Genomic DNA, 25,249 nt, shown 5'->3' on the forward strand with positions numbered 1-25,249 from the left:
ATTCACTCAGCAGTTCCCTTGCCCAGCCTTGCTCCCTGCAAGTGCAACACCACAGAGAAAGAAAGAAATGCTTTGAAAGAAAGAAATGCTTGCCCGAAAGTGTGACACCACAGAGAAAGAAAGAAATGCATGCCTGAAAGCTCCACCAGATTGTCATACCATACCACCCCACCTGCCCAGAAGGGGTTTGTCTTTCCACCTTGTCAGCCTAAATAGACATATTTTTGTAAATTGTACATAGGTACTGTATAAGTTAGCTGGAGGCTGGCTCAGCAGTATAATTTTTTAAAATTGAGAAATTGAATGGCAAAAATTGATATCTCATTAAAATTTACATGGAATGTCTCTTTCAGTTGTTTGGATTGCCAAAGCCTTCCTTCAAACCACATCCACTGTTGTGTTGCATCTTCATGTCAAAGTGCCTTCAAATCACTGTTCTCTGGATCACAAAGTTCTCCAAATTGGGCATTCAGCCTTATCAGAATCACCGCTGTCCTGATCTAGCAATGTATGTGTTTCTTAGCAACCTCCTCCATGAGTCCAAGCTGGGTTTGCTATAAAGGTAATGTAGCTTATGCTTCCAGGCCCTTCCCAAGGCCCTAGATCTAATTTGGTATTAGTAATTTTTTAAAGGAGAGTCATCCAAATTGTATAATCTTCAAATCCTGCAAAACACAATTCACTCCTGCCTGGGAGCTATGCCTTTCAATTATTCCTGGTTCTAAATTTCATTTGAGTTACTATTCGCACTAACTGAGGTCTTTAGAAGCCATGGATACAGGAAACTGCTATTTTAGAACATTTTTTTCAGCCTACTCAGGCCTTTTATTACCTACTCAATACTTTCTCAGTTATTGCCTCAGGATTACAATCTCTTCTGTCCATCACAATTGTTTAAAAATATAAAATTTTAAAATATGTTTTTTATAACTTTTGGCTTGCTTGTCCCTTGACTGCCAACTCAACTCCAGTAATCCTCTGCCTCACATTCCTGTCCATGTGCATGATAACTCTTGAAGGATCCCCAAACCGTCTCTGGGTAACAAAGTCATCAGTGCCTCCTGATTATATTCATGCTGACTTTGAGCCTCTTGGCAACCACAGATAACCCTTGGGGCTACTTAAATATATGCACATTGCTAGACAATTTTTTGGAATACATCTGTTCACATTTCAACAGTGCTAAAGAATCTAATCTTGCTTTGTAACCGTAATCAGGGTTGCTGAATTTAGCAGTAAGTAATTTAGTCAAACTGCCTGGTGTTACATCTTGTCTTTGTCCCTCTCTAGCTGGGGCAAATTACTTAACCTCTATGATTTTCACTTCTTTAAAATAAGAATGATAATAATAATACCTACCTCATAGAGTTTTCTGAAAAATAATACATGTTAACTATTTAGAATAGAGCTTATAACTTAGGCAGTTATTACAATAATTATAATGGTTTTTAAAGCAGCGCTGGTTAGAATTAGCATTTTGGAAGAGAATAAGAAAATTAAGATGAGGTCTGTTTTGTACATTACTATGTCCCGGATGCCTAGAACAGTGCCTGGCATTTAATAGTTATGCAATAGATGTTAGTGCTTAAATGAGTGAAAGAATGAAGCCTAGATCCAGAATTTGCAACGTTTGAATTGAAGGGCTACAAGGAAACTGACATTTGGTTTGAGAGACTGAAGCAGCAGATGGCGGATGCAGTGGTTTATGATTTAATCAGAGATTGTCAAAAACTTCAAGTGGAGACAATCAATAACTAAGACATGATTTACTTAAAGGAATCTGGCTGTTTCCTCTAGACCCAAGAAACAACTACTGAGTGGTCCATGGTGCCAGTTTAACTGGCAAGCAATCTTTGTGCTGAAACCCAGCAGTTGGAGAAGGTGGGAAGGAGTGGAGGAAGAAGGGATAATCATCTAGGGTGATGTTTTCAAGGGGCGTTAGCAACAGAGGGCCTGCCTAGAAACAGGGCTTCTGAATCTCGAACCCACAGAATCTGGGTCCACAGATGGGTGGGGGAGTGTGGTCTGTGAACTCCCTTAAAATTATATCCAGGGCTTGAGGAATATATGAGTATGTACATATGTGCATTATTCTGGGAATCCCAGTACTGTTGACAATTTTCAAATCGTTCCAAGACCCAGAAAGGATTAAGAATCATTTGATGTATGCTTAAAACCAGGAAGCTACAGCGAGGTAGTGTAGGGTTCAGGGTGGAAGACAAAGCAGCAACATTCTGTGATATCTTCTATAGCTCTGCCTCTCAGGCAGGAAGGAACAGCTGTTTCTCAGACGGAGCTGTGCTGTTCTCTCCAGTGTGGCCCCTTCGGGTGCTCACTAAACATTAGCTGGTCTTGGCCTCCTTGTTGAGCCATCCATTTGATGCTTGAGCATCCATTTGATGCTTGGCTTGTATGGGACCAGGCAACATCCATACCCTAAAGGCGCTGAGTCAGAAGACAACGAAGAATGTACAAGGTAAGCATCAAGGATTGGAGGAAAGAATGGGTCAATGTCAATGCTCATCTGTCTTACTGAGAGCTGCCCACATTCTTCTTCCCTTTGGTTGTTTCACCATAGGAGATCTGGGAAGAAAAGCTTCAGGCAAAGACATTGACTTTTAGGAAGTTGTGTTCTAGATGAACAGCTGCTGACTTTGATGCTAGAGTTATAAACTCTCCCCTGGTCTTCAGGAAACACTGGAGTCTTTCTGACTGCCAGCCAAGGGCTGCGTGGAAATGAAGTAGTCCCTTCAGGGCAGACAGATCGCATTTGGCTTTCAAAAGCTGTAAATAGAAAATGTATTTTTACAGAATAAGCCCCTGTAGGTTTAGCCTAACTTTAGGGTCCTTTACATTTAACAGGCTCATCCGTTGGGTATTGTCTTAGAGTCTCTCTGAGGCTTGTTAACACAGCAGGCAGACTGGACCCCAGCAGTTGTCCAGGGCATTCAGCCTCTGCTACGCGCCGCCTTCTACCATGGCCTATTTGCGGTCACCACCTCACCTTGCCCTTGAAATGTAGGGAGGTGGGGCTTACTTTGAAACTGAAGATGAACACACTACTCATTTGAGTATGAGAGCTTTGGAATACTTGAAATAACTATTTTCTTTTCCACTATTACTTTTTTAAAGTTATTTTAAAAAATAACTATCAGACATGAGTGACTAAAGATCTCATAAGGCTCATTGTCCTACACATCAAGAGGTCATGCTGATTCCCATCTTGTTGGTTTTACCTAAATACCACCCCCAGCCTCCAAGTGAGCACATTGTTTATATCAGGGACTTTAGGTTATATGACTTTTTTGCTGCCATCCTGCCCCAAGCGTCATACTTTGTCTCTCAATAAAGAAGATGAGTCTGATGGTGATCCCTGGGGTGTTGATTTCCAATGTTAACAATAATAAGATATGCTGTGAAGATGAAGAGAGGAGAAGAAGGGGCACTCACACATGGTTCTGGGCCTGGTGGTTTATGCCTGTAGACCCAGCTATTCAGGATGCCGAGGCAGGAGGATCCCTTGAGCCCAGGAGTTCAAGGCCAACCTGGGCAACATAGTGAGACCCTGTCTCTTAAAAAAAAAAAAAAGATTTTCACCCCAGAATTCATACAGGTTAAAAGAGAATTTTTAAAAAAGAAAAGCAAAAAACACAATGAAACAAAACAAAACAAAACAGGGTGCTATTTTTTAATGTGTCTTCAGCCAGCAGAAAATTTTTGTCAAAATTGTGTTGAGCATGCACAACTCATGATGTAGTAAAAGCTCAACCCTATCATTATCAGTTTTGGGGTGATTTAAATTTATCCCCTGCCCCTAGAAAATGTTTGGTAAATAATAGATGGTCCTATGGTCATTTTGAGTCTCAACACACGATCTCAATTCAGTAAATAGAATCAATCCAGTCCATGACATGAATCAATGTCTCAGTCTTCATTCAGAGGAGAGACATCGCCTTCTTTTTAGTGGGCTGAGGCCAATAATTGGCAGCTGCCTGCCTTTAAGGTTCTACTCTTTCTCTTACTTACCTTCTTGCAGACTCCCAGACTCCTATGTTCTATCCTGCGAGGGCTGAAGGGGCAGAGAAAGAGGAGAGGTAAGGGGAAAGGAAAGCTCTGACTTGGCTGAGCAGCTTTTGCTCTTGGTGGAGAGTGGTTAAAACTCATTCTTTCTCTCTTGGGATATGCAAATACACTTGTCACTAGGGATCTCCCATATGCAAGTCTTGGACTATAAGGGATGCCGTCTATTCCCTAGGCAAGCTGTTTCCCTTGTACCTCTGGCTCCCCAGTGGCCCACCAGCCGAATGCTGGAGCAGACTTACAATACAATCAGCTCACGAAAGCTGACTGTGCATGTCCATTCCCAGCTCCAGAGAGACTTCAGACAGGTGGTTGGAAATTGGCCATGAGGGAGTATTTACACCCAAGAAATTGGCAAATGCAAAAAATCAGAGACTTTTTTTTTTTTTTTTTTTTTCTGGAGAGCTGGTTCTTAAACATTTACCAGCACATCGCTGAGTCCACCCCGTCCTGGCTCGTGCTTTTGGAGTCCCACTGCTCTCCAAGGCAGTCTTCATGGGCAGGATTTAGCCAGCTCTGGCCCAGCTTTCTCTCCCTCCTACATCTACAGGAAAGCCATCTTTTGTTTTACCAAGCTCTGTGAGGACTACAGGCAGATCCCAAGGTAACAGTGGCAGCTACTTTCTCCAAAGAATCTCTTCATCACATTTTCTGCCCTCTTCACACTTTGATTGTTTTTTAATAGCCTTTATCTGGCAGGGAAAAATGGGCAAGTATCATGGAACCAGTTTAACTGGTCATTTCCTTTGGAAACTGCATCTGGGGAGGCTGTCTCACACTCATATTTATATTTGATGTATATGGACTTTGTTTTAATTCCTCTTAGTCATCCATGTGTCATTCTGGGCCAGGTTGTCATTTTGGGGCTTTCGAAATGCTGGAGAAGCAAGCATTGTTCCATGTCATGACAATTAGAATTTGTGCTGTTCAGTATGGTAGGCACTGCACTCCTGTGGTTAAATGTAAGTTTAAATTAAATAACAGTAAGTAAAATTTAGTTCCTCAGTTGTACTAGCCACATTTCAAGTGCTTAGTAGCCATATGTGGCTACTAGATTTTTATTGGACAGAAGATTTCCAACACTGCAAAAAACTGTATTAGACAGTGCTGATTTAAATGGACTTCCCCATGAGAATTTTAAAATGGCAGGGATATGATATGATAATGAAGGAGAGTCCTAATTCAAAATAAGTGCCAGTGCATATTATATTAAGATCCTTAAAGTCTAGTTTGTGCATGCTACACGGCATTTCACAACTAACATTCCACTGTTAAGCACCAGAGAGGGACAAGACACTGACGTTGCACCATCGTATAGCCTTTGGCTGCAGCACCACAGGAAATGAACAGATTCCTTGGCAAATGTCATGAACATTTGCAAATTTTGATATGTATACTCTCGACTATGACACTTGCTTTTAAAATATGGCTGTCTGTTTGACAATGTCATCCTTCAACTGTTTTAGTCTGCCTGGAGGTGAAAGTTGGGATGTGGGGCTGAGAAGAGGAAGCTGGGGAATGTCAGCCAAGGGGCATTAAAAATTAGTAGAGCTGGGTGCGGTGGCTCATGCCTCTAATCCCACCACTTTGGGAGGCAGAGGTGGATGGATCACCTGAGGTCAGGAGTTTAAGACCACCTGGCCAACATGGAGAAACCCTGTCTCTACTAAAAATACAAAAATTAGCTGGGCCTGGTGGCGCGTGCCTGTAGTCCCAGGTACTCGGAAGGCTGAGGCAGGAAAATCGCTTGAACCCAGAAAGTGGAGGCTGCAGTGAGCCGAGATGGGGCCATTGCACTCCAGCCTAAGGCAACAAAAGCAAAACTCTGTCTCAAAAAAAAAAGAGAAAAAAAAAATTAGTAGTTTCAGTAAAGCCCAAACTTTATAGGCTCCAGGAAAAATTTCCTTCTTACCAAGCACCAGAAAGGTTTCAAGTTATATGGGAATTTTGAAGATTATTAGACATAATACAGGGATTTGGCTTTATACCATCTTGACCAGATTATTTGTAATTCTAGTGAGTGGATTCTTGTACTCCCTGTAGGCTGCAGATTTTCTGCGATGATGAGTAAAGGGAATTGACGCTCATAGTTCAGAATCCATGTATGAATGCATATATGTTTTGAGGTGGTCGAGCTAGCTCTGATCACCAGTTCTGAGATCTGAGCAATGGGCCATGCCTGGGTAATACCTCAGAGCTGGCACCATGAGCATTACTGTGCAGTAGTTTGAGGCCCTCATAGACAGAGTGCTTGAGTGAAAAATGGCTTTGGTCTTGAAAGCAGCTTTCTGAGGGCAACCCCTCAAGTTCAGTTCTTGAGAGGCTTGTGTAAGCTGTGAGAAATCTTTATAACCTGGAGCAGAGACAGCAGTGAGGCAGTTTTGCTGAAGTATGTAGGCTTAATGGTCTAGATATTGTCATCCAGAGTTATGAGGCTTTTCCAAGGCTGACAGCGATGCAAGGCCTGATGGCAGAAGAGGAAGTCAAGGTAAAGAAATGTGAGGAGTTCCAGTGGTAAATCAGGGAGCTCACCCCAAATATGGAAGAGCTGGGCTTGGCCTGGAGAGGCACTTTTCCCCTAGGACACAAGAAAGTCTTTCAAGAAAGATCACTAAACCTTCGTGAGCAAGAAGCAAATGACCTAAAGATCACTTACTTGGAGGTTGATGGGTTGATGGATAAATGGAAAATGATTGTAGTTTTTCTTTCTCTCTCGGATGCAGATATGGAATGATGAAGTTGTCTGAGTTTCTAGACACCATGCAACAACAGCAGCTCCGTCCTCTATTTGTTTTGGAAGACCAATACTTTTCTTTGCCTTTTTTGGGAATATAGAAAGAGAACATAGTTGCTCTCAGAGAAGTTCAAACATCAATCAGCTTGTATACCTTGAAGTTTTGAGGGTTTTTTCTTGTTTAGTTTTAAAGAGAGAATATTCGTCAGTGTCTGCCTAGAGGAAGCTTTGGGAACACATCTTAGCCAGCTGCCCCCAGGCTCCTGCCTAACCTGGGGTGGATACCCATATGGATGCCTGACTCTGCAGACACAATATAAAAACTTGGATCCTAAGTCAGGAGACCTTAATTTGTTTTAAAGTCCCTTTTACCACTGGTCTCTAGTACCTGAATCTATTGCCCTGGTTCTTTTTGGGGATCTTTTACTTACTCTTTTCTCACTTCCATTGGAAAACTGAAAGATTTCTATTTCATATTTCACGTTTTACTATATTTTAATTTTTTCCATACAGACTCCATCCCTGTGTTTTCAATATCTGGATGTCTGGATCCCAGATCCTCACCTGGAATCCATGGGCCACTGATCATCTGCTTCTGTAACTGTTAGAAAAAAGACACTGCATTTGCTATGAACCCAGACTTAGGCTTGCTCTCTTTAGGATAGTATTTTGGAAACACCAAAGGGAAGAAAATAGACTTACACCAAATGTTACTTTAATCTTTAGTCACGAATACAGCCATGCACCACAGAATGACATTTCAGTCAGCAATGGACTACATATGCAACAGGGGTCCCATAGGGTTCTAACATCGTATTTTTACTGTACTTCTATGTTTAAATATGTTTAGATACACAAATACTTACCATTGTGTTCCGCTGCTTAAGTATTCAAGAGAGTAACATGCTGTACAGGTTTGTTGGTAGCAATAGCCTATATCATATAGCCTAGGTGTGTAGTAGGCTATGACATCTAGGTTTGTGTGAGTACAAGCTGTGATGTTCGCCCAGTGATGAAATCGCCTAGTGATGCATTTATCAGAATATATCCCCATGGTTAAGCAACGCATGACTGTATTTCAAGAACACTTATTATGGGCATTAACCTATGAGAATATAGAAATGTATAAGACTCAACTTTATCCTTAAACAACTTAAACTTTAGTCAGATACATAAAACAGAAGCATATGAAAAATTAAATGAGACCAGTATTAATAGCCAGTGTATTAAATGCCTACTGTGTGCCAGGTGATTTACACGCATTATTTTAATCATCACAATTACTCCGCAAGGTATGATTATCTGCATTTAACAGATGGTGACCCCCATGTCTTAGAGAGGGTAAAAACTTTCCAAAGTTTACTTGGCTAGCAAGGAGAGGCACCAGGGCCTGTCTTCAAAGTCAGAACTCTTTCTGCTGAAATATATTGACTTTATATTTGTTCATTTTAACAAAAATAGAGATTATTGCTGTGTACAATATTGATGCTTAGTAAAAAGTTATAAGGAATTCTGAGGAGGGAAAGTGTTCTATGGCCTGGGGTGGTTAGGGAAGACTTTGAGTAGAGATGGAGTGATTTGATCAAAGATCCAAAAAATCAGGAGGATTTGCCTAGGGAAGAGGAACGAGAGACCAGCCTACCTACAGGGGGACTGGCTTGAGCCACAGCCTTCTGGAGCCATCTTGAGGGATGCACTGGGAGGCGCAGCTTAGTCTCATCTCAGTTCCAACTGAGAGGCTCCACAGGGCTGGAGAAGTTTTGGGGATAGGATGGAATTATGACTGTTATCCCCATGGTTGGGTTACCTTTCAATGCCCAGGTTTGCTCCTGGAAGGATTTTCTTAGTTTGTGTCTCCCATGGCAATATTTATATGGGCACTGGGAAATCACATTTTGGGGGTGTAAAACAGTGTTGGCATCCCACTTCTTACTGGTGCAAGTTATGGGGCCCGAGAATTGCCTTAGAGGTTGAATAATTACTGGGTTTTGGGTTTTATAGTTCTCTTAAAAACTCTTCAGGCTTTGGGTCTATGTGTATGCTTCTGATCCAGAGCTAAAGTTCTTAACTACACGAAGCTATTGAGACCAAGAAATGCTGTCTGTCTTTTTTAATTGAGAGAGTCTTGCTCTGTCACCCAGGCTGGAGTGCAGTAGCACAAGGTTGGCTCACTGCAACCTCAGCCTCCCAGGTTCATGCAATTCTCCTGCCTCAGCCTCTCCGGTAGCTGGGATTAAAGGTGCCCACCACCACACCCAGCTAATTTTTGTATTTTTAGTAGAGATGGGGTTTTGTCATGTTGGCCAGGCTGGTCTTGAACTCCAGACTTCAAGTGATCCACCTACCTTGGCCTCCCAAAGAGCTGGGATTACAGGTGTAAGCCACCGGGCCTGACCCAAAAATTGCTGTCTTTCAACCAAGGGCCTGTACTCTGATGTCTCTCAGGTTGTCAGAATAATAGTTTTGGGGCACCATCTGTAATCCTACCCCATAATCCAATCTTGCCCACCTTCATCTTCGCAACCACCTCAAAAAGGTTATTATCATTATCCTAATTTCACAGACAGAATAAGACACCAATGGAAAGGAGCAGAGGTCTTCAGGGTTCTCTCTCCTCTCTAGGTTGAATGAGGCCCTGGAACACGAGTTCTCTAGGGAGTCCCCAGGTACATTCCACAAAGTTCTGGTCCATCTTTCTTAACAAATCTTTTGCCTTTGAGGTTTCTCTTCATGCCATCCTTCTGCCTTTGATTTGAGAAAACACAGGCCCAGTAGGTGTCAGGCCTCTGGACTCATGGATCCTCCTTTTTAGAAGTGGTCAGTAGGGTGTGAAGCTTCAGAGAGTGCTCCTGGCCCCCTATGCCTGTCAGAACCACAGGGAATAAATCCCCTCTTGGCCCAGCAGTAATCAGCTCATGCCTTGGAGCATGAAATTTGATTAGCACTTTATCTCAGCTGCATTACTTGGACTGTTATTATGAGTCATAAAATTTACAAACCCCCGTCCCACCCCTCTGTCAGTGTGACACTGGTGTAGGACTTGGTTACCTTTGGGGAACAGGAGCAGGCCTTTGCTCTTTTTCATTTCTATGGATTTGCATGTACAGACCAAGGTCATACTGCCACAAAAGGAGACTCACTTCTTAGGGAAATCCTAAGATTTACTGAGGTTACTTTTTGCCCCTTTGGTATACCATTCATACGGGGGAGGGAAATGGTATAGGTATGCATAATAAGACATGCCTATCATATTTGCAATGCAAATTCTGTCCTAAATTAGAAAAACGCTACATTTACTCTGTAGAAATGAGTTGAGGGTCTGTATCTGGAAATAGTAGCCTATGCTGATTTTCCAAACTGATTTGCAAATTAGAATATTCTACAGCACTGTTAAAAAAAAAAACAACATGTATTTCAAGCCCCTACTTCCTACCTTTTGCATTGGAACCCATATTTCTGAGAATCCATCCAAGGAGTCTGTATTGATCATGTTGGACCAGCGTTTTGGGATGCACTCATTAGCCTCCACTTGGATGCCTAAGGATCATGCATATCAGGGCTTGGGTGCCCTAGAGATACCTTGTCAACAGACAGAGAGTCGCTCAAGCTTGAGTAAAGAGGGTTTACTTTAAGGATTCAACAGGCATGAAGGGCCAGAGAGAGAGTCCTCCTGAGTCGTGTGAGAACAGACACTGTAAGTGGGAGTAAGGAGGCAGGATGGAGCCTGCCCTCTTGTTCCTGAAAGGCCACAGGCCCCTACCTGACAGCTTCATGTGCCTCATTCTCTGCCTGTACACAACCCAGCCTATTCAGGTCAGGCATCTGCCATGCTGACTGGTTTCTGTATTTTGTGATCCAAATTCTTTGGCTTTTCTGTGTCGTGGGTTCAATCACAGCCAAACTGACTGAAACTGAGAAAGCCAGCTCAATGAGACTCCTAGATCTCCCTTTTCCAGGCCTCTGAAGATCTTTCTCATTAAGACATAAGGAACAGGCTGGGCACGGTGGCTCACGTCTGTAATCTCAGCACTTTGGGATGCCGAGGCGGGCGGATCATTTGAGGTCAGGAGTTCAAAACTATCCTGGCCAACACGGTGAAATCTTATTTCTGCTAAAAATACAAAAATTAGCGGGGCATGGTGGTGGATTCCTGTAATCCCAGCTACTGGACAAGCTGAAGCAGAAGAATCGCTTGAGCCTGGGAGGTGGAGGTTGCAGTGAGCAGAGATTGCACCACTCCACTCCAGCCTGGGTGGCAGAGCAAGACTACATCTCAAGCAAAAAAAAAAACAACCAAAAAAAGACATAGGGAACAATGAGAATGACAGGTCCATTGCCCAACATGTTCAATACACCATCAAAGAATAACATGCCATTTTAACAAGAAACTTTTGTATAGACCAGAAGGAATCATGGTGGCATGACCAGCACATTCTCTTCTTGTAGTCAAGATGCATGGGAGGTCAAGTCAGAATCCGTAATTTTTATGGCATTTACTGTTCATCTCTTCATTCATTAAAAAAGTATTTATTCAGCACATATTATGTGCCAGGTGCTTTGGGACCTTGGTACTGTTTAGGTGCTTAGAATACTTTCATCAAAAAAATAAAGATACTTGCTTTTAAGGAGCTTGCATTTTAGAGGAGAGATGGGGGAAGATAGACAATAAACAATAAATAAGTTATGCAGTATGTTAGGAAGTGATTACTTCTATGGAGGGAAATATGTTAGGGTAAAAGGGATCGAGAATTCCAGGGAGATAGATTGCAATTTTGAATAGGGTGATCAGTATGGTCTCATTGAGAGATAACATGTGAGGAAAGATTGAAGGAGGGTAGATATGTGTTGGGAGAGCATTCTGGACAGAGACAACAGGCTAAGAAAAGGCCCTAAGGAGGGAAAACGCCATTGTCACTGGAATGGGTGAGTGAGGACTGATAATGATGGCAGAGGCCATAAGGACACAGCACATGGGAACTTGTAGTCATTTAGACTTTGGTTTTTTACTCTAAATGAGATGGACGTCAAGGCAAGGTTGTAACCAGAGGGATGATATAATTTGACTTGCTTTCTCATTAATTTTATGTTTAATTTTTAATATGTAGACAAATAATATTATCACATAATTATATTATACATTGTTACATTATAATATAATATTATTACATAATAATTATTGTGTAATAATAATGTCAATTATTACATATTTTATTATGTAGACAATTTATATTTAAATTTATTTATTTTTTAAGCTAAAAAGGCAGACAAAATAGTACAACAACCCTTCATGTGCCCATTACCCAATTTTACAATTATCAACTCATCAATATTTTATAAATATACTCCCCTTTCACTTCCCCTCCTCCCAGAATTCCAGATACAATGTCATTTACTCAGTAAGCACTTCCATTATGTAATGTCTTTTTGATTGAGGTACAATTTGCAATAAACTACAGCTTCATGAATATTTTCATACCCTTGTAACCATTATTTAGATCAGGATATAAAACAGAGTCTTTCCAGCACTCAAGATTCCCTTGTTTCTCAATTCATAACCCTTGAATTCTTTTGTAGAAAGAATCATACAGTATGTAGCCTTTTGTGTCTGACTACTTTAGCCCACCATTTTGTCTCCAAGATTCATCGATGTGATTGTTTGTAGCAGAAGTTTGTTGTGTTTTACTGATGTGTAGTATTCTGATATGACTATTCCACAATTTATCCATTCTGTTGACAGATAGAGGAAAGGTCCACTCCAACATGAAGACACTGGGAGGAAAGGAAGAATAGCGAAGGAAGCTAAAAGTGGAATCACTGGCATAGGAGGAGAAACAAAGAAAGTCCATCCAGGAAGCCGGTGAGTAACAGTGAATCGGGAACGGAGACAGGATGAGTCATGCCCAAGGCTGCTGGTCAAACGAGTTAGATAAAAACAAAAAATAAGCCTTAGATTTAGGAGTGTGTAGGTAACTGGTAACCTTTATAAGAACAATTTTACAGACAAGAAACTGATTGAAGGGTTTCAGAGAGAATGAGAGGAAAATGCTTGATTAGAATACACAGCACTTTTGAAGAGTTTGGTAGGAGACAGAGCAAAGAAATGGGGCCAGAGCTAGGGGAAAAGTAGGGTTAGGAGAATGTTTATTTGCTTTAAAGATAGAAGAAATAATAGTATGCTTGCATGCTCATGGTAATGATCCAGTAGGAAAAGAAAAACTGAAGATATAAGAGAAGGAAGCAAATTGCTGGAGCAAAATCCTCAGGTAAGTGACAGAGTTGAGATCTAGTGCGCAAGTGGAAGATTGGCTTTAAACAGGGAAAGGAAATCACCCATGCCTTAGAGACAAAGTAGTTGTGGGGGCAAGATTGATAAGCACTGATATCTAGGTATCTCTGACTTTGTCAGAATGGGAATAAAGATGTAGTCTCCATAAGAGCCAAATCTTAACGTCTGTGAGCCCTCTGCTTGATGCTGGAATCTCAGCCTTTTCTCCCAGTAGATTTAGAGACCCCGGGATGCTGCTTATACTTGTACCCACATGAATCCTGTTTATTAATAGCTATCACAGGTAGATAAACTTCATTCAAACCCTGACAGTTCTACAAGGCTCAAGGCCAAAGCTCCTTTTTCCCTGCTGTAAATAAATATTCCTTCTTAGTTATGCAAAGGCCTCAGAGCGGAGTTGTTTATGCAAACTATTTCTTGAAAGACACACACATGACACCGGCAGAGCTGGATCAGAGTAGATTCTGGTGTCAGTTGCTGCACAAGGCCAAGAGCCACTATCTCCTCCCAACATCTGATCTTAGCATTAGCTTGGGCTCATCATAGCTCGTCTTCTTCCCTGTGGTGAGTTAGGTCTCAACACCTCCATTATTGCTTCATTTAAGCTGGCTTTCACTAGTCTCCCTGCTCCCCACCAAACTGGAGCATGATAAAGACAGACAAAGGACAGAGAAAGACATTTGTCTCCAGGCACCAGCCTATGTGGGCACCAGAAACACTAAATGCAAATTTCAGTGCTGTAGCAGCAGAGAACAGGGAGGGAAGGAAAGCACAAGCACATTCCACTGTCCCTGGGCATCCTACACCCTCTTCTTGCCACTGCACCAAGTCCCACCATCTGCTAAGTCCACCGGCTGTGTTGTTTCTAACTGAACCCCACAATTTGAGTCTTTGCCCCAGTGATTTCTCAGCTTTTATGTAGATCAAGGGTCTGAAATGTATGTATTGGAGGGAGTGGCATGACCTAACTCCTCCAGCTTCTATTCAGTCAATACATATGGAATCAGAACAAGGAATGCTTAAGTGTGTAGCAGTGTGAGGCTAAGATGGCTGAAAGGATTTTTCCACAAGGGAATCTGGACCACGTAAGTGTCTCTCTTTCCAGGACACTGCTGTCGTAGGCACTGCCAGTGGCTGTCTTTATTGCTTTTTTTCTGAGTGTCATGGCTGATCAGCCGACATTTGCATAGAATCACTTTTCCTTTACTCATGTTAATTAAGTCAAAGGTGTCATGGCAAAGTTTTGCTGGCCAAGATGCCAGAATTTTAGAAAGGATTTAGCGCCAAGAATTCTAGAACTTTTATGTTAATTAAAGTATTTTGTGGGACAAAAATTGATGAGGCTTGTAAAAATCAGCAGAGGAGGAGACTCAGTGCTCTTTGACACCCTTTGCACATTTCTTGGATGAGTCATGAATCTCTCAGTGGAATTCAATTGGTTTGCTCTAAATGAAGTTATCAATCTGCCTTTTCTGGCCCCCAACATATACATTGATCATAGTGGAAATTACAGAGTTGCAACATCATAACACTGCTGTTACTTGTCAAGGATGACCATGAGTGAAACTCCTGTGGATCCGGCCTTGTGGGAGACACGTCTTCTGCTTCATGGTCTCTTGTTGGGTCTGCTGGTCTGTTAGGTGTTTCTCTCCCTGGCTGACTCCTGGGAGACTGACTTGCAAGAGATTCTGTATTCTCTGTGCCCTGTAGGGCGATGGGGAAAGCTAGGCTTCAAGTAGCCACAGACTGGAACATCTATTTCTGCTGCTTCTTTTGGTCAGGAATCCTCCTCCTTTGTACCCTATGTCCAGATCCTGCTGACTCAGCCTAGATCTCTCTAAAACAGAGGGACTATGGGTCACTGTGATAGCATTTACCTGGTATTCCCTCAAATGACAGATTCAGACAAGACAGCAGAATTTCTTCCTCTGAAATACACATCCCTGGGATAGATAGTCTGGGTAGTGCATACAACTTTCCACTATTCTAGTGTCATTCCCAAATATACATCCATTTGCAAGGTGTGGTAGCAAAAGGCTTTCAAATAAGACCAATGCAGATCCAGATTCCAGTTTTGCCACTCATCCTGTGACGTTAGGAAAATCACTTTATTCTTTACATGGGAATAGTGGTTTACAGTTAAAGCGGTAGCCATTTGTGGGTTCACAAAACCAGCTCGGTGAATCCCCTCCATAATCCTCTGAGGCTGCTGTAGTACCCCAATTCTACCAACAAGGAAAGGCAGCCTGGGCAAGGAGAAGAGGGAGGACCAGGTTTGCCTGTCCAGAGCAGTGAAACTGGGTCTTGTCCCAGGCTTTATGGAGAGAATACCAGTGTTCTTTAATTTTTTTGGTTGTCACAACTGCAGGGTGAAATGTTCCTGGCATCTAGTGGGTGGAGGTCAGGAATGCTTCTAAACACACTACAAGGGTGCATGGGACAGCTGCTCACAATAATGAATTATCCAGCCAAAATGTCAATAGAGCCAAGGCTGAGAAACATGGCAATAGACCCAAATATGACTTCATCAAAGATGGGTGAAAAATGTCCCCCAATTTGCCGAGTTCCTTTGAAAAGAATTGTATTTGAAGCATATGTCAAGCTGCAGAGAATACTAGAATGTTCCTCTTGGCGTTTCACCCTGGCATTGGCTCACTTTGCGTATGTTCCTCTCTGCATAGGCTCACTTTCCTTTCACTCACGTTAATTAAATCAAAGCTGTGATTGTAAAGTTTTGCTGGCCAAGGTGCCAGAATTTTAGAAGGGATTTAACTTCCTGAATTCTAGAACTCCATACCATACACATAAAATAATTGCAAGTAGATCATATATCTAAATGTAAAAGCCAGACTATCATTAAAAAAACCCGATAAATTAGGTTTTATTAAATTAAGAATGTCTGCTGATCAAATCACATCAAGAAAGTTATTAAGCAACTGTGATGGTTAATATTGAGTGTCAATTTGATTGGGTTGAAGGATGCAAAGTATTGTTCCTGGGTGTGTGTGTGAGGGTGTTGCCAAAGGAGATTAACATTTGAGTCAGTGGGCTGGGAAAGGCCACCCACACTTAATCGAGGCTGCCAGTGAGGCCAGTATAAAAGCAGTCAGAGGAATGTGGAAGGGCCAGACTGGCTGAGTCTTTGGCCTTTCATCTTTCTCCCGTGCTGGATGCTTCCTGCCCTCGAACGTTGGATTCCAAGTTCTTCAGCTTTTGGACTCTTGAAGGACTTACACCAGTGGTTTGCCAGGGAATCTTGGGCTTTCAGTCCCAGACTGAAGGCTGCACTGTAAGCTTTCCTACTTTTAAGATTTTGGGACTCAGACTGGCTTCCTTGCTCCTTAGCTTGCTGACAATCTATTGTGGGATGTCACCTTGTGATTGTATGAGTCAATACTCCTTAATAAACTCCCTGTCGTATATACATCTATCCTGTTAGTCCTGTCCCTCTAAAGAACCCTGACTAATAGAGCAACCAATAGACTGGAAGAAGATATTCATGATACAAACGTCTGACAAAGATCTTGTATCCAAAATATATAAAGAACTACAAGAAAAAGAAAATAAATAAACCATTTTTTAAAATTGAATTGATCTTTTATAAACAAATATTTTATAAAAGATTAATTCAGATGTCTAGCAAGCATATGAAAAGGTGTTCAATAACATTAGGAAAGTACAAATTCCCATACACACCAGAATGGCTAAAATTTTTTTCAAAACTAATAATACTAAGTGTTGGTGAGGATGTGGAACAATTAGAACTCTCATACATTATAGGAGGGAGTGAAATCAGTTCAATCACTTTGGAAATATCTATTAAAACTAAATATTTGTCTGCCCTATGACACAGCAGTTGCACTCCTAGATGCAATGCTCCTAGGTATATATCCACGAGAAATGAGTTCACATGTCAACAGAAGACGTGCACAAGAATGTCCACAGTAGCCCCAAACTGGAAACAACTACTGTCAACAGAATGGATAAATGTGGTATAGTTGTATCATAAAATATTACATACATCAATAAAAAATAACAAACTTCTACATACAATTGCATCAGTGTGAAACAGCTTGCTGTGACAAAGAACAGAATTCTAACAAGTAGGAAACTCTTGGGTAGACAATTTAAAATATAGACCTGTATTAAATTCATAGAATAAACTGAATAATTTTATAAAGGAAAAGAATATATTAGAAGTTGTTTATATATTTCATAAGCTCTAACCACTAGTGTGCTGTATGACAAGACTTACAATTTCTAGAAACTATTTGTATATTAGATTCCCTGATAAAACAGTTCATGTCTTTTTGTAAGAAAAACTTCTAATAAATGTATTTGTCAGTGGGTAGTGTAGTTTACGGACACCTGGCAGCAAAATCACCAAATTTCAAACTAATAACCCTTGTAGCATCAGATCCTTACACATTTTACGTGTTGTTTTGAGATTCATAGATTCACATACATTTACTTCCCTCAGTTCACGAGAGTAAGGCTCATATTTTTCATGGCATATTCAGAGGTCTCAATCGTAAATTCTTACACAAATTTCAAAGGCAATACTTTCTTTAGACCCAGGGCATGTATTAGTATTTCTGGCTGGAGTTAGGTGAGATAACTCTCTAAAAGTGATGGCAGAATATTAAAGAGGCAAGTAGAGAAATCTCATACTTGGAAGCTACTTAAGTGAGCTTGTTTCCAGCATCGGTGATTCTAATACCAATGATGTCGACTGTTTCCCACTGAGGTGGCCACAGGAGTCTCCATGAGGAGGGTTGTTTTTGAGTTGACATTTGAAGAAAGACTGGAATTCTAGGGGAGAAAAAAACCACCTAAGTGAGGGAAATGGCATAAAGCAAAGGCCAACGTCTGGGAAGTAAAAATGTAGTTGAAGGAGAGTAATTTAAAGTACAGTGTTTATGAAGGAAGTATTCATGAAGAAAAGTAGTTGGAGATAAGACTGGAAAAAAGCGATTAAGATCAGAGTTTTGAGAACACGGATTAGGGCTTTGGGGGTTTAAGGGGGCAGAATCATGTAATTACTTTAGCAGGGTGGGAATAGCTTTCTTTAAAACTATTTTTGAAGTCTCAGTCAAATTATGAAGTCAAAGCTTCCATCTTCTGATGAAGAACAAGTGAAAACCAGAATCCAAAAGGAGTAGTTAAGTTCTGGTTGGCAGGAGTTGGGAAGACGGTGGAGGAAAGGAGCTCCAGTCTGTGATGGGCATGGTGTGCCAATGGCGGGAGTCATGCTGTGCTGCATGAGGCAGGCGTGCACCTTGGATTGGCTAGGGTAGAGGTGTCAGCAGTTCCGCCCCAAGCCCTGCCTGACTTGGCTGTGGTTTCCCAGCGTTGGCCTGAATATCCCCAGAGAAAGTGAGCTTTCCTATTGGCATTCCTCACCTCTGACTTGAACTTGGCTCCTCCTCTGGAAGCAGAGATTTCTCTGTGTGGTTATGCTAACTGGCAGATTTTAGAACATTCTCTGGGTCTGTCTTCACTCTTCAGTCTTGTATATACGAATCTAGATAAACCCTCTTTCCCATTATGGGACCAGGAGAAATTGTTGCTTGGTTAAGTGTAAGTGGAAAAATACCAGTAAATTGGATTTGAGGTAGGTAATTTACTGTTTTGTCTTCCTGATTTCCCTTGTGCCCTTCTCTGGCATTCCCTTTCCTTAGGGAAATGCACAGTTTTCCATTCCATGTGGTTCTGGTGGGACTTTCACTGCTGGTGCTCTGCTTCACTAAGGCACTGGTGTGGGCATTTGACCAGAGTCTGGCCAATCATGGTGTCCCATCCTCCAGGCCACAGTGATTGGACTAAGATGCAGGCATGTGACTGAAGCAGGACCAGTCAGACTCCTTCTCTGGGACTTACTGGATCTGCCACAATGATGCTTAGAATTTTCTGCAAAAAAGATCGTTCTTCGGTTAGAAAGAATGAGGCCACCACACTGAAAGAAGCAGAGCTGAGAGGGAGACAGACCTGATAACTTCCCTTTGTGTTCCTAGATCTCAGTATGTGGGAGCCTGTTCCCCTACTGTCGCCTCTCCCCAGTACCTATTTCTTTTTTGCTTGAGTTAGTTTGAGTTGTATTTTGGTCACTTCAACTTAAAAACGAATCCTGATTAATATAAAAGTTGTTTCTTGGTCATTTGCTTTATTATTGGCTTCAGCTTTATAACTTTCTTGGTCCTACACAACCAGCAAAGCCTTTTGAGGATGAGACCCTCCGTAGTGTTCATTTAAGCTTAGTCCAGGAGGTATCCTTACAGATGTGACATCTTTTTAATGTCTCCTGGCTTTGTATTCTCAATTCTGTGGATTTATGCATCCCTAAAGACATCTCAAAATACTTGCTAATAGCATAGACAGGGATACCTGCTCTTTGGGTCTAGTTTCCCAGCAAGGAAAATAGGTTTTGTAGAGTATTTCTGAAAAACAGATGAAAATTGTGATGATAACATACGTTAAATACTAAAAAGAAAAGTGGTTCAGAGAAAAGGCATTATATCTAGGAGTATCATTAAGGTGTTTCATTATGCAGTAAATGAAATGCAGTTTCACACTCCATCAACTTATGTTTAAGACATTGTATGTGTGAGTTTGTGTGTGTGTATGTGTATAAAACTTTGCTACGGAAAATGGGACAACCTAAAGCCACTACAAAAGCCTTGAATCTTTATATTAGGAAAAGATTTCACTCGTGTGTGTGTGTGTGTGTGTGTGTGTGTGTTAAGAACACAAGGAGTTCTTAAAGTGTTCTAGTAATACACTTCCTGTCAGAAGCATTGTTGTTATCCTAATCCATGCATGCTCAGCTGTGAGTGAGTTGGGGGAACCAGGAAAATGTCCCTGAAATGAGATGATCTGAACCAGCCTTGCCAGTCAAGATGAGTGACTTTGTGGGGCAAGGCATGGCATTAGGAGTGGCCAGGCCCCTGGGATGATGCCTGGGTCTGCAGTGGCAGCACTGTGGTTCTGAGCGGTTCTTCTCTTTGGAGCAGGACTTCAGGTGGCAGCTTGCAACTGAGGCAGAAAAGCTGTGCAAAGCTGGTTAGCCCAGCAACAGCAGGAAAGAAAAGCAGTCCAGGAAGAAATGAGACAGGACACCATGCTGTCTTCCCCTTGCAATGCTCAGAACTAGTAATGCCTTCCATGAAGTCAAGTTTGCCACAGTGACTTCAAAGTGTAGCCGTCTGTCATCTCTACAAAAAGCCTGAGGACATGAGGGTTAATGGAACATGCCATGGTCTGTGACCTTACGACTGATCCCAAGGCCTCAATCACGATTCGTCATTCTCCACCTTGGTTTCTACATTTTCCTCACCACAGTGAGCATTTTGGTGGGTCAAGGCTGCTACCCTGTGGGGTGGCTTGAACTTTCATCTCCAATGGGTCTGAGCCTCTCCAGGCCACAGTTGTATACAAATGGCCCACTTATGGTTATCATGGGCACAGGAATCCCTGAGAGACACTCCAGGGGATCTCTGGGTTCCAGAGGCACTCCTTCCGGCCCCATGTTGTAGAGCAGCAACCTGGCTCCTCGTGGTCATCAGGGCTGATTGCCCCTGCCAACAACGTAACTCCTTGCCATGCCTACTTCTTCACTGGCAGGAGAAGCCTGAAAGAAATACATAGCAGGCACGTCTTCTAGCAGAATTCCAACCATGTTCCCCCTTGGGACCTGGGGCCCTTAACCAGCAGAGCGTAAGGTCATGGGACAAGGAGTGCAAATTCCACAGTGGGCCACTAGGAGTGATGGTGAGGGAGGAACCACTCCTACTTCCACCAGGTCACACATTTGCAAATTGGTTACCATGGCAGTGTAAGATGGAGCACAGAAGATGGCCACCACACTCAGACTCACCCTCCATCTGTGTTTCTGTCTCTGTCTGCCTCTTTCTCTCTGCTGTCTGTCTCCTCCATCTGCTGAGAGCCTGGCTCCCTACCAGAGGGCAGAGACAGTGGCTACTGAGGTCACCTCTGCACCTCATGGCCTTCCCAGCTCTGCCTCACCTGGGCTGCTCCTTCCTCAGAGTTCTGAAAACACTGGAAAGTGAGGGCAGAGGAAAGCCTGTCGGAGTTCGTGCTTGTGAAGGCAGTGCCCAGAAGGAGGGAAGATTCTAGAGCAGAAGGCTCCACTCACAGAAATTTGGTCAAGGATTAGAATTATTGGAAACTTGAATTTAACTGAACCCATCTCAGGGCACACATCCCTTCTGTCCTTCCTGCCCCACCAGTGGGGAAGTCACAGGAACAGACGGGAAATCTTCCCTCTCTTTGTCCAGAACCACTCTTCCTTGGACACAGTTAAGGACTGCTTCCTTCTTGCAGCAGGAGCTCTGTAGATCATCCAGACAGGCTCCTCCCCCGGGTACATAGGCCCTGCAGAGCCTAGGAGAGGAGGCCTGAGGCTCCAGCAGCCTCCCCTTCACAGCTCCCTCCGCGCTCCAGCCTCTCACCATCCAAGAAATGTGTGTATTTTCACCTCTGAGCCTTTGTTCATGCTGGCCTGTCCTCCAGCATGACCTTCCCATCTCCATCTCTTTTACACTTTTCTTAAAACCTTAAACAATTTTTTATAAAGCCCAGCCCAAGGATCATTGTCTGTGAAGGTCCAGGTGGAATCTCAAGTATCCTATCTTCCTGTGATGATATCTCTACCCTAGCACTAAGTGCTTTATATGTAATAATACATTTAATTCTTATCACAATCTTTGAGGTAGAGCTTATTATTATCCCCATTTACAGATGAGAAAACAGAGTCATGGGGAGATTAAATAACTTGCCAGGCTGACACCACGAGTAACGTTACATTCGAGGACCATATCTTATCTTCATACTGGCATCCCCCAGTGTGTACCATTGTGTCTGTCACGTAACAGGCCACAGATAATGCTGCCAAGTGAATGATTTGGATGCTGGTGCTTGTTCAGAAGAGCTAAATCAAGTCTGATTTAAGCATAAAGCAAGTGTGGTTGGTGCTTCGTAATACTAAGGCAGGTTCTTTTGTTTGTGAACTCTATGGGCCTTGAAGTGCCCTCTCTACCTCTTTTCTTTCTGCTTTCCCTGTTTATTTCTTGCTCTACTAGATGAAGAACATAAAGATGAATTACAAAGAGGAAGAGGTTTGCTTGGAGAAGAAGATGGGGCCCTTGCTAAGTTAGGTGTTTGGTAACTCCGTTGGCTTCATAGTCTTTTTTAGGGTTGGATAAATGAGAATTGGCTTCTGAAAGGGGTGGAAGAAGGAAGCTGTCAGAGTACCTGGCGAGAAATTGAATTCAGAGAGGAGGAATGAAGTGGAATATGTTCTCTTCAGTCCCATTGATCTTCCTTTCCATCAAGGCATTTCCTGCAGGCTTCATTTAAAGGTATAGAATTATAGGAATTAGATATGTTACCCTATCTACAATGATAGCAGGATCATTTAATGAAAAAAAAAATTCAATTGTAGAGTTTCTAGAACACTCTTCATGCCTGACTTGTTTCTGAGATCTTTTTAATTGCATGTGAGCCTTTTGTTTCTTAGGACAAAGTCATTAACTCCTACTCCACTGGGCTGAAAGAAGAAATGAAAGGCAGTTTTGATAGTCAGGGAACCCTGAGTAAAATGTTTAAGAGCTAGAATCCATGCCCGCTCTTTGTAGTGAGGATCTACACCAGCTTCCTCCTCATTTGCCTCAGTACTGCTGGGAGAAGGAAGTGATGTGGTCCACTGTGACCCCCGTTCTTACTAGAAGTTTTCTAGAAAAGTAGCATCACAATCAAGGCTAAGCCATGGGAGTTAGGAATATGCTGATCTGGTGACAGAGGCGCAGGGTAGAGAAAGTAAGTCTTCTCTATACTTCTGACTGTGTTGTTGAACTATAGATTGGGAGAAATAAATGTATTAGTGTTGAAAATGTTTCCTTGCTTGTAAAAGGAGAGAGAATGAATTAAAAGTGTCCTAGACTTTTCAGTGTAGAATGCTAGGTCTGCTATGAAATACAGGCACACATTTTTCCTTATTCCTCTTTCCCTTCTTAATCCCTCCTTTATTCTTAAGCCATTCCCTCTTTAATCCTTCTACTCTAAATTGTGTCCTCTGAATATGGAACAGATGAAGATGATAATGATCAAGATGATAATAATATGAATATTAGTGATGATAATATTAATATGAGCTATACTTATCAGTTAGCATGTAGTAGATACACCAAAATATTTAATTCTTGAAAAATTCTTCATAGATACAGTTATTTCTATTTTAGAGATTGGAAAACTGCGGTCGAGAGAGGGAAAGTAATTTGTGCAGGTTCACAGTAAGTAATGGCTGAGTCAGGATGGGCTTCAGAATATTTTTTTGCCCCAAAGCCCATGCATGCTCTTAACCAGTATTTTACACTTAGTAGGAAGAGAAATGTGGTCCAACGAGTCTCAGATGCAGAATCCAGTGGACTTTTCCTTCATAGTTCTTGGCCTTCAAGACAGTGTTCATGTTCTGTCGCCATTATCTATCTTAAACCCCACCCTTGGCCTCCGTGAGGACAAGTCCTCATCTTTTGTGATAGTTAATTTTATGTAGCAAAGTGCCTGGGCCACAGTGCTCAGGCATTTGGTCAAACATTATTCTGGATATTTCTGTTGAGAGTATTTTTTGGATGAGATTAATGTTGAAATTTGTAGGCCTTGAATAAAGCAGATTGCCCTCCATAATGTAAGTAGGCCTCATCTAATCAGGTGAATAGAACTGACCTCCGCTGGATGCGGTGGCTCACAACTGTAATCCTAGCACTTTGGGAGACTGAGGCAGGAGGATCACCTGAGGTCAGGGGTTGGAGACCAGCCTAGCCAACATGGTGAAACCTCATCTCTACTAAAAATACAAAAATTAGCCGGGTGTGGTGGCACACCCTTATAATCGCAGCTACTCGGGAGACTGAGGCATGAGAATCGCTTGAACCCGGGAGGCGGAGGTTGCAGTGAGCTGAGATCATGCCACTGCACTCCAGCCTGGGTGATACGGAATGAGACTCTGTTTCAAAAAATAAAAAACCAAAAAACTGACCTCCTCTGAGCAAGGGGGAGATCTGCCAGCAGGAAGGAAGGCTTCAGACTTGAACTGCAGCACTGGCTTTTCCCTGATCTCCAGGTTTTGAACTTGCCAGCCTCCATAATTGTATAAGCCAATTCCTTAAAATAAATCACTCTCTCCCCCACCCCTCTATACAAACACATCTTATTGATTCTGTCGATCTGCAGAACCTGACTCATACATCTTCCTTCTTAAACTTATTCTCCTTCCCTTCCTCACTCATCCTTCTGCCCTGACAAGAGGGCTCCTCAGTTTTTGGATGGCAACTCTGTGCTTTTTTCTCTCTGTGTCATTTCCCTCAGAGAACACGCCCATCCTCAATAGATGTGAGTCACTCCAGAACCCGAGTTTTCAGCCCCGACTGCTTTCTGTACCTCCAGATCCTCCATGCTTGCTACTGACTGCATCTTTGCAGGCAGATGTCATCAAATCCAGCAGCTGATCATTCAGCTCCAACATCATCGGGCCCTCTTCCTAGTCATGGGATTCCTTTAATCTCCCAGGCTTGAAACCTTGGAGTTTCTGACCTCTCTCTTCTCCCTGCTCCATATCCAGCTGGCCAGCCAATGTTTCAAATTGCATTTCCTTGGGACCGTCTTTCTAGCTGTTCCTTTCTCTTTCACTGTTGGCACCACCTGCTGCAGGCCCACTTATCTCCTTTCTGAACAGGAATCCTTGTCTTCAGGTCCACTCTTTTCTTGTCTGTCTTGTGCAGAAATGACAGATTAGCTTCCCTAAAGCACATCTTCTTCATCTCTCATTTCCTAATTTGGCAGGACTGGAAGACCCAAACTTGTCTTGAGCCAGTGGTAAGGCTAGTCCTGAAGTTCATCCTTTATTTGAGAAAAAGGCCCAACTCAGTGTCTCACCACATGCTTCCCAGTCCTGGGAACAAATGCCACAAAGAATCTTACTCTCACTCAGAAACTCCTCTGCAGCCAACAGTCTCTTATCAGGAGCTTCAAACATCCAGGAGCACTGAGTGAAGTTTAGACTGGATTGGACTTGGAGTCTTAGGGAGGGCTACACCAGAATCCAGGACTAACACCATACATCATTCTTCTAGCCC

General features: G+C 42.4%; 1 long non-coding RNA gene across 1 annotated transcript in view; it reads left to right on the top strand.

The window, feature by feature from the left end:
* LOC129488855 (uncharacterized) overlaps positions 1 to 25,249 on the top strand; it is a 109,873-nt gene that overhangs the window by 52,161 nt on the left and 32,463 nt on the right. Inside the window, exon 2 of the long non-coding RNA XR_008659724.1 lies at positions 12,552 to 12,671. This is a non-coding gene — a long non-coding RNA (uncharacterized lncRNA). The remainder of the gene's footprint in view (positions 1 to 12,551; positions 12,672 to 25,249) is intronic.

Source organism: Symphalangus syndactylus, chromosome 8, assembly GCF_028878055.3.
Source record: "Symphalangus syndactylus isolate Jambi chromosome 8, NHGRI_mSymSyn1-v2.1_pri, whole genome shotgun sequence".
In the NCBI taxonomy this organism is placed as follows: Eukaryota; Metazoa; Chordata; class Mammalia; order Primates; family Hylobatidae; genus Symphalangus; species Symphalangus syndactylus.